Source organism: Mixophyes fleayi, chromosome 10 (genome assembly GCF_038048845.1).
Source record: "Mixophyes fleayi isolate aMixFle1 chromosome 10, aMixFle1.hap1, whole genome shotgun sequence".
NCBI lineage: Eukaryota > Metazoa > Chordata > Amphibia > Anura > Limnodynastidae > Mixophyes > Mixophyes fleayi.
The window spans coordinates 99,603,091-99,611,512 of record NC_134411.1 but is presented as its reverse complement, the minus strand read 5'-3'; positions in this window follow the sequence as shown (position 1 = coordinate 99,611,512).

Sequence of the window (8,422 nt, the reverse complement as noted above, 5' to 3'; positions counted from 1 at the left end):
AGCGATGTTAAGTAGTGTACACTACAGTAATGTGACTGAATGGGGGAAGTGTCCGAGTGTTTAACTTATACTGTAGAGGAAGTTGTTTTGTAATGAATAACTGATCTGAAGTGGTGAACGGTCCATGTGTGTTCAGTTAGAGGGAACAGTCTGGCTGCAGGACAGCACGGTGGCTCAGTGGTTAGCACTTCTGCCTCACAGCACTGGGGTCATGAGTTCGATTCCCGACCATGGCCTTATCTGTGTGTAGTTTGTATGTTCTCCCCGTGGTTGCGGGTGCTCCAGTTTCCTCCCACACTCAAAAACAAACACAACATAATAGTAGGTTAATTAGTTGCTGCCAAAGTGACCTTAGTCTTTGTGTGTGTGTGTGTGTGTGTGTGTGTGTGTGTGTGTGTGTGTGTGTGTGTGTGTAATGCTCCAATTTGTTATATCCATTTTCAAGCCACTTAAACTGATGGTTCATACTGGTAGTCTGTGGATATTCCCAGGTTAGTTCTTGACCTTCTCTTCTCATGTCCCCCTAAAAGGTGCAATAAATGTTTTGCCAAAACCACATGTTTTCATCACTTTTAACATCTAATCTATTCCCTGGAACTAAACTTATTGTGATAGTGTCTATCAAGTCACAGAATGTTAACAATTTCTTTTGTTGTTGATATCACTGTCTAATTCATGTTAGTCTGTGCCCTCAGCAACAATGATGTTGACCAAGTGTTAATAACACAAAATAGTTAAATCTTGTTGGACTTTGTAGTGCATCTGTATGGTTTTGGCTTTCTTTTCTCTTTTGGAAAATTTCAAAAACTACAAATTTTAATATCGGTAGATGCGTTATCCAAATGTCAGTGTGTGACTGTGGACTTGCCCAACTGCAATTGTGTAAAGGGGTTTGTTCGCTTAGTGAGGGGATCAGTAGGGACTGATCATGGAACACGGAGAAAATGGGCTGAGTTGGCCGCAGTCCCATCGGTTTAGTGAGTGAAGACATTCCTGGGTTTTGGGGGTGAGTTTAGAGTCAGGTGTACAATGATAGAGATCCTGAGGTCACGGAGAAGAACAGATTTGCCGAGGGACGTGAAATACATGTAGTGGCGGCAGAGGGGGTGTCTACAGTTTGGGGTCTAGGTAAAGAGAAGGTGTTAAGCTTCTCTACCTAGAGCAGGCCTGTCCAACCTGCGGCCCTCCAGATGTTGTGAAACTACAAGCCCCCGTATGCTTTGTCAGTAGACAACCTGTTGATAGCTGGAAGGGCATGCTGGGACTTGTAGTTTCACAACATCTGGAGGGCCGCAGGTTGGACAGGCCTGACCTAGATCATGCAATAAACAACCGTTTGGTCAGATACTGCAGAGTGTGTATTATCCCACCATCATGTTTTATCTTACTAAAACACATCATATCTGTTAATTTAGTTTTATAAACTTCCTAAAAATCACGATCAACGATGTTTAGCAAGTGTGTCCGCACTCAGGACCAGCAGTGTCCATAGATCTATATGGAGTGTACAGAGTCACCATCTTTTCAGCAGATGGTTATGAGCGATGAAGATCACAGATCTGATGGTAAATGGTGTAGGTGTGTACACAGGATTCAGCTGATCATTGGGACTTTCAGCCATTGATAAAACCGTTTCAGAAATTGAATTTGAGGTCAAATGCAACAGTGTGTACCTACCTTTATTCAGCAGCAGCTGGTTACGTTTTGAGAAGATGTAATTAGTGCACATTATTTCAAACATAAACAAAATGTAAGATTCATTTGCACAGCATAAAGATGATAGGATATGGGATATTTAGCAAACTTTGTTCTTCAACATGCATCCTACATACGTCACTGGTCTTGGTCTAAGTAAAATACCGTTATCCTGGAGGACAAACCCTGATGTGGTGACCGTACGGTACGATTTCTGCTAGTCCTTCTCTTACTAGGCACAAGGGGTGATTTTCCTGACATATGGGTTAGATATAATTTATGCAAAACCATTGTCGCAGTGATTTCTGTAACCATCCTCTCTACCCAGTGTTACAGCTCCAGGGATCAGCTGGCACTTTGCACTAGTACAGTTCTGATGAACACACGGACTCGTCATTTGCTGCCAGTAAAGTGACCTTGGACACTTTATTATAAATTACTGCTCTTGTTATACTTTGTCAAGTGCATAAACAAGGCTCTTGTGATAAAGTGTGTGTTATGTAGGCTGCCTGGAGATGGGCTTGAGGGATCGTCGTCATGCACGGGTTCCTGTTCTCTTTCTGTGTTGGAAAAAATGAATGTTTCCATTGAGGACATCCTGGAAAATGTATGTTAGGGCTTGTCACATTTTCCGAGTTGCAGTGTTAATTCCCACCACTAGATGTCACCAGCGCCTTTCAGAAATGTTATGTCCATTAGGTGGCAAAATGACGATTTATTCAGTAATTGATGTAATATACAGTGAGATACATATTAAAACTGGAAGTTGAGAAAAATGTATGTAGTATACTAAGTGTTACTGTAAAATAAATTCTAATAAAGTTCTTACAGTCAGAAGTATGATCTTGGTATGTTACATGCGTGTCGCTGTAGCTCACATGAACGGTGCTGGTGGCTACGGTGCCATCATTTTAATTAATGGAATCCTGCTCACCACCATCAAAAACCACCTGGTCTCTGCATTACGTGGTTCAAACGTCAGGATGTCCCCAACGTCCGGTCCAATGCGAGTGCTGATAACGATTACCTGTGACTAATATTTGGCAGGGGATCTGCTCAGAAGGCTGTTCTGTTGCAGGCTGTTCACTACAAGTTCATAGTTATGTAAGGCTAGGTACACAATGAAGATTTTTCCGACTGACGTGCTCTCTCAACCGATTGTACCTGCGACTGAAGGTTAAATCAGTCTGGTGATTCATCCATACACACCGACACGATTTACCTTCAGATCTGTGCACTTCATCTGGTCCTCTAGTCTTAAGAGAATGACAGTGCAATATTCATTCAATCATTATTGTCACAATGATTAAAACCAACTTGTTCTAGCTTTCCACATGTCCTAATGAATTTTGTTCGCTTCTGTGACTCTGAAATCAAACATTCTATCTCAGGACGAACAAATCATTTATTATTTCTACAGCACTCTCTACATTTATTCACCTGGACATTCATCGCTAGCATCGGCGGAAAAGAGCCCAACTCTATAAACTCTATGGATATGGTGAGCATGAGTGTATACATACTACATGATCGTTAGGTGACTGGTCAGAAAATATTAAAACCGTACGACCAACCAAATACCGGTGATCGGCACTATGGGACGACTTCAGATCATTGTTCACTATACACACTCACACAATATCTGACCAAACAGTTGGAGGTTGGCTGATTAGAGGTTTTTCATGCAATCATCGGGCCAGCGTGTACTTAGCCTAAGTAAAAGTAACTAAAATACAATAAAGGATCAGGAAGTATGTGGTACCTATAAGATGGGAGGGTTTTTTATTTTGAAAATTTTTAATTAAGGAGAGAAAATTAAGACATCTGGCAAAAAGCTGGACTGAAATCCATTCACCTGGCAGTCATAGGATACATGAGGAATATATTCACTCTTGCGTTGTCTTTTACAAACATGTTCTAAGACTTCTGTCATCCAATACTTTGCTGGCATACATGGCTGCTCACCCGTTACATGTGGCTGATTAACCCCGGGCCTAATATCCGCCGACACAGTATAATGTAACCTGTTGTACATCGGACTGCTCAGGTTGTAACACTCATTGGGATGGTGACAAACACCCACTAACGGGTGCCAATGCCATCCAGGTTGCTCCACTGCTGGAGACCCTCAGCTGTCCTGTGGACACCCTGGTGGGGATTGAGGGCCCCGGGCTGGAAAGTGGTCAACGATAAACTGAATTTACTGATTATTTGAAGCAGAGGCCTAAGGAGCAGCTAGGACAATTCACAGCCCCCTCGCCGGATTCATGGACGGGAGGTGACTGCAACTTGCACCACGTCTATAGGTACCTAAGACCCTGAAACTCAACTAGAGATTTGCCGCTTTATGGAGGCGATTCCCGGCACAGTACCAGGAGAACCAGACATAGTATTGAGACTTTAACTTGTCTACAGCATCTGTCCTCAGTGATTGCGATATATCTGTATGTTTAGGTGCAGTCTGCTCTTGGTCTCCCTTCTGTGTATCTCACGCTCCTATTCCTTTTTTCCCCCCCATAATTCCTCCTATCTGCCAGCAAATTGTATATTTTATTTAATTGTTGTTTTCTTGGAGGGGTGTATAGTTTAAACGGTCAAATATAAAGATCCCGCTGTTCCAGCCCTCGATCTCCAACTCTTTGATAGTGACACGAGGACCAGAGTATTGTCCCCATCATTATACCATCTCCTTCTGCCATGGAAATATCTTTGCAATTCCGCACTTAATTTGAAAAAAATTAGAACGTTAAACATTTGATTCTTCTTTAGGCAAAACTGATTCAACGGCGTCCAGAATCACCACCGTAGAGCACAAGACCAGTGAGACAGAAGATTGGTTCATTGTTGCCAAACTCTGGTGGAGTCTTAGGCCGGAATCCTACGATCCGATGTGTAGAAAGTCAATTAGAGAACCTTTAAAAAGAAGAAACAAGCTCAAATCTAATGGGCCAAGGACACAGCTATTAAACTATCTGGATGTCTCCACACTCAGGGCTGTGGGAATTATTCCTTCATGATAACTCAATGTTTTTAATCTGCATTTTATATATGAGCTGTCTCAGCTGTTCTATAAATTGAGAGATACATTTACTCATACATGTGAATGATATCTTATAGTGGGTATATACCTTGTGCTATATATACTGTGTATTATTGGATTGTATATTGTTCCTATTAGCAGCAGAGACACTTATATCTCTCTTATTCTATGCAGCACAGACCTTCAGATGTGTTTATTTTAAAGGAAAATTCTATTTGACTAAATGTACTGAGGTCACACTCACACCTACTCCTAGCCACACTGTGGCTATAACAAGAAGTGAGCACTCACCCTTACATGACTGTGCGGCATCAGCTATCCTCCACTCACACAGAGACATAACCGTAACTCATCAGAGTTATTTATATATGAGTATATGTCTTGCAAATATGTCTTTGACTCACTCCCGGGTTCTCCTTATGATCGTATAAGACGGGATCCTTCATGACACATAAACTGCCTCATTCTACTTAGATGTTTTACAGCTATTTCAGGCCATCCCATTATAATCCTAAAATAATTTTTGTTAGAATAGCTTTATAAATATTGTCTCATACTGAACCTGAGCCCACTCTCCCCAAACCTTCCCCTTCTTCCCTCCTCCAGTTTTAAGCAAGAACAAACAAAGTAGAAACACATCTAACTTAGTGCTGTAGAAGTGCTGGCTGTGATAGACAGGTGTCAGAGCACGCAGAGCATCGCAGCTCGCTGCATATGGGCCCCGTAGCAGCAGACCGGTCAGAGTGCCCATGTGACCCTTGTCCATCACTGAAAGGGCCTACAATGGGCACGTGAGCGCCAGAACTGGACCATGGAGCAATAGAAGAAGGTGGCCTGGTCTGATGAATCACATCTTTCTTTTACATCATGTGGACGGCCGGGTGCGTGTGCGTCATTTACCTGGGGAAGAGATGGCACCAGGATGCACTATGGGAAGAAGGCAGCCGGCGGAGGCAGTGTGATGCTCTGGGCAATGTTGTGCTGGGAAACCTTGGGTCCTGGCATTCACGTGGATGTTACTTTGACACGTACCACCTACCTAAACATTGTTGCAGACCAAGTACACCCCGTCATGGCAGCGGTATTCCCTGATGGCAGTGACCTCTTTCAGCAGGATAATGCGCCCTGACACACTGCAGGAATTGTTCACTAATTGTTTGAGCAACATGACAAAGTGTTGAATTTGTCTCTCACTGTACCGGCTGGTTCTCTATAATTGGGGCACCTTTGTTCTCTATATTCGACTCAGTGAACTGTGCCTGAGACAGCCGTATCTCTGCTGGGGATTGGAGAGCTACTAGCTGAGTAGCAGAATGAAGTAAGATAACTCTGTCCGGCTTTGAATACACAGACAGTAGTAGAAGCTCTGGATTGATTTTGCAGGTAAACTTCCTTTTAGTATCTTGGATGTTGCACTAGTCTCTGCATTAACATAACAAACAAGCTCGTCTAGTGGACTAGTACCTTGGTGCTCTACTGACAGCAATGGAAGAGTTCTTGATTTGAGTCCTAAGGCAGGTTTCATTTTTAGGCATTTGAATGTTGAAAAAAAATATCCAGAAACACTGACGGCAAAAGCTATCTTAGTAGTCTAGAAGCCCAGTACTCATCTGGCTGTGATGAAGGAGCTTTTTACTTGAATCCCTAGATGTGTTCTCTCTTACTACCATGAATGTTGCACAAGGCTGGTTTGTGACATTGATAAAAGTACATGAGCTGCCCCAACAAGCTACCACCAGTGATGGTAGAGTCCTAGGTTTAAATCTGCAGACAGGAATTTAGTAGCTAGGATATTACACATGCTTGGTGACATTTAGAAAAGTCTTATCTCCTAAAGATACTGTGCTGGGTCCCTGGACTAGTACCCATGTGCTCTACTCGCAGAGATGTTGAAGTCCTGGTTTATGTTCCCCCAGACAGCATTCTGTTAGTACCTTGGATGTTGCTCCAGGATGATTAATGACATTGAACATAATCTCAATGATACCTCGCAAACAAGCTGGCTCTGCCGGCTAATGTCCAGGTTCTCTGTTCACAACTAATGGTGGAATCTCTGGTTTGATCCCCAAGATAGGTGACTTTTAACTACCTTGCCTGATGCACCAGGATGAATTATGACACTGAGGAAAGTCTCAAGCTGGCCCAGAGGACTAGTAACCTGGTTCTCTGTTTATTAAGATGATTGAAGTCTTAGTTCAAATCCATAAACAGCTGTAACTTTTGTTCTTTGTATTTTACACCTGACTTGTTGAAGACATTGAGTAAAGTGTCTCCAGTTGCTCACACTGTGTGTTGGCTCAGATGACGAGTAGCCAGGTGCTCTCCTAACATCAGATGGCTGAGGTCCTGGTTCAAATCCCCCTTTGTACATTGGTTGGTGAACCATGACATTGAGAACAGGCTACACACTTACCTAAAGGATTACGCTGTTCACATTGTGGGTGTACAGTACAGTGCTGAGTTGAGAAAAGAGTAGTCTATTGACAAGTTAAAAATGTAAGAAGGAAATGATTTTTAAAGTTGGCTGTTAATTTCTTTAGAAACCCCAAAAAGCCAGTTTTATTAAAGAATGCTGAAAAACCATTTTAACCCATCATTACAAGGAGAAAACCCACAGAGCAGGACAATGACAGAGAAACCACCAACCTGTCTGGGGATTCAAACCAGGACCTTCACCTTCACAGTCAGCAATCTGGCTACTAATCACCTGAGCCATCCAAGCCTGTACATGATGGAGAGCATCAGTGGGTCTTTTATCAATGTCATCAAGGGGCCTGGAGCAAAACATAAACAGATCTATCTACTGGGCCAACTACTAACTCTGCCCAAGTTGGAATACACAGACAGTAGTAGAGGCTCTGATTTGATTTTACAGGTAAACTTCCTTTTAGTATCTTGGATGTTGCACTAGTCTCTGATGACATTGAGAAGCTGGGCTCAGTGATGGTATTGAGGAAACTCTTTTCACATGCTTGGTGACATTTAGAAGATTCTTACCTCCTAAATATTCTGTGCTGGGTCAACATCTCTACTAACATAGATGTTGAAGTCCTGGTTTATGTTCCCCCAGACAGCATTCTGTTAGTACCTTGGATGTTGCTCCAGGCTGGTTGATGACATTGACCATAATCTCCCTTCATATCTAGCAAACAAGCTGGCTCTGTTGACTTGTGTCCAGGTTCTCTGTTTGCAGCTAATGGTGGTGTCTCAGGTTTGAACCACAAAACAGGTTTCTTTCAGCTATCTTTCCTGATGCACCAGGATGAGTTATGACACAGAGGAAACCTTGGCTCAGAGGACTAGTAACCAACTTGTTTGCTGGTAGAGATGTTTGAGGTCTTAGTTCAACTCCACAAACAGCTGTAGCTTTTGTACCTTGGATTTTACACCTGACTTGTTGAAGACATTGAGATAAGTTTCCGTATTTTCTTACACAATACGTGGGCAGCATGGTGGCTAAGTGGTTAGCACATCTGCCCCGCGGTGCTGGGGCCATGAGTTCAGTTCCTGAATAGGGCCTTATCTGTGTAGAGTGTGCATGTTAGGAACTGATGAGTGTTGTGCTGTAAAAATAGTGGTGCTATATAAATGATGATGTTGGCTCAGATGAGTAATATCAATATATGTCTTTGTCAGGTGGACTTGTCTGACTCATGACATTGAGGAGGAGTCTTTATGAAAGATAGT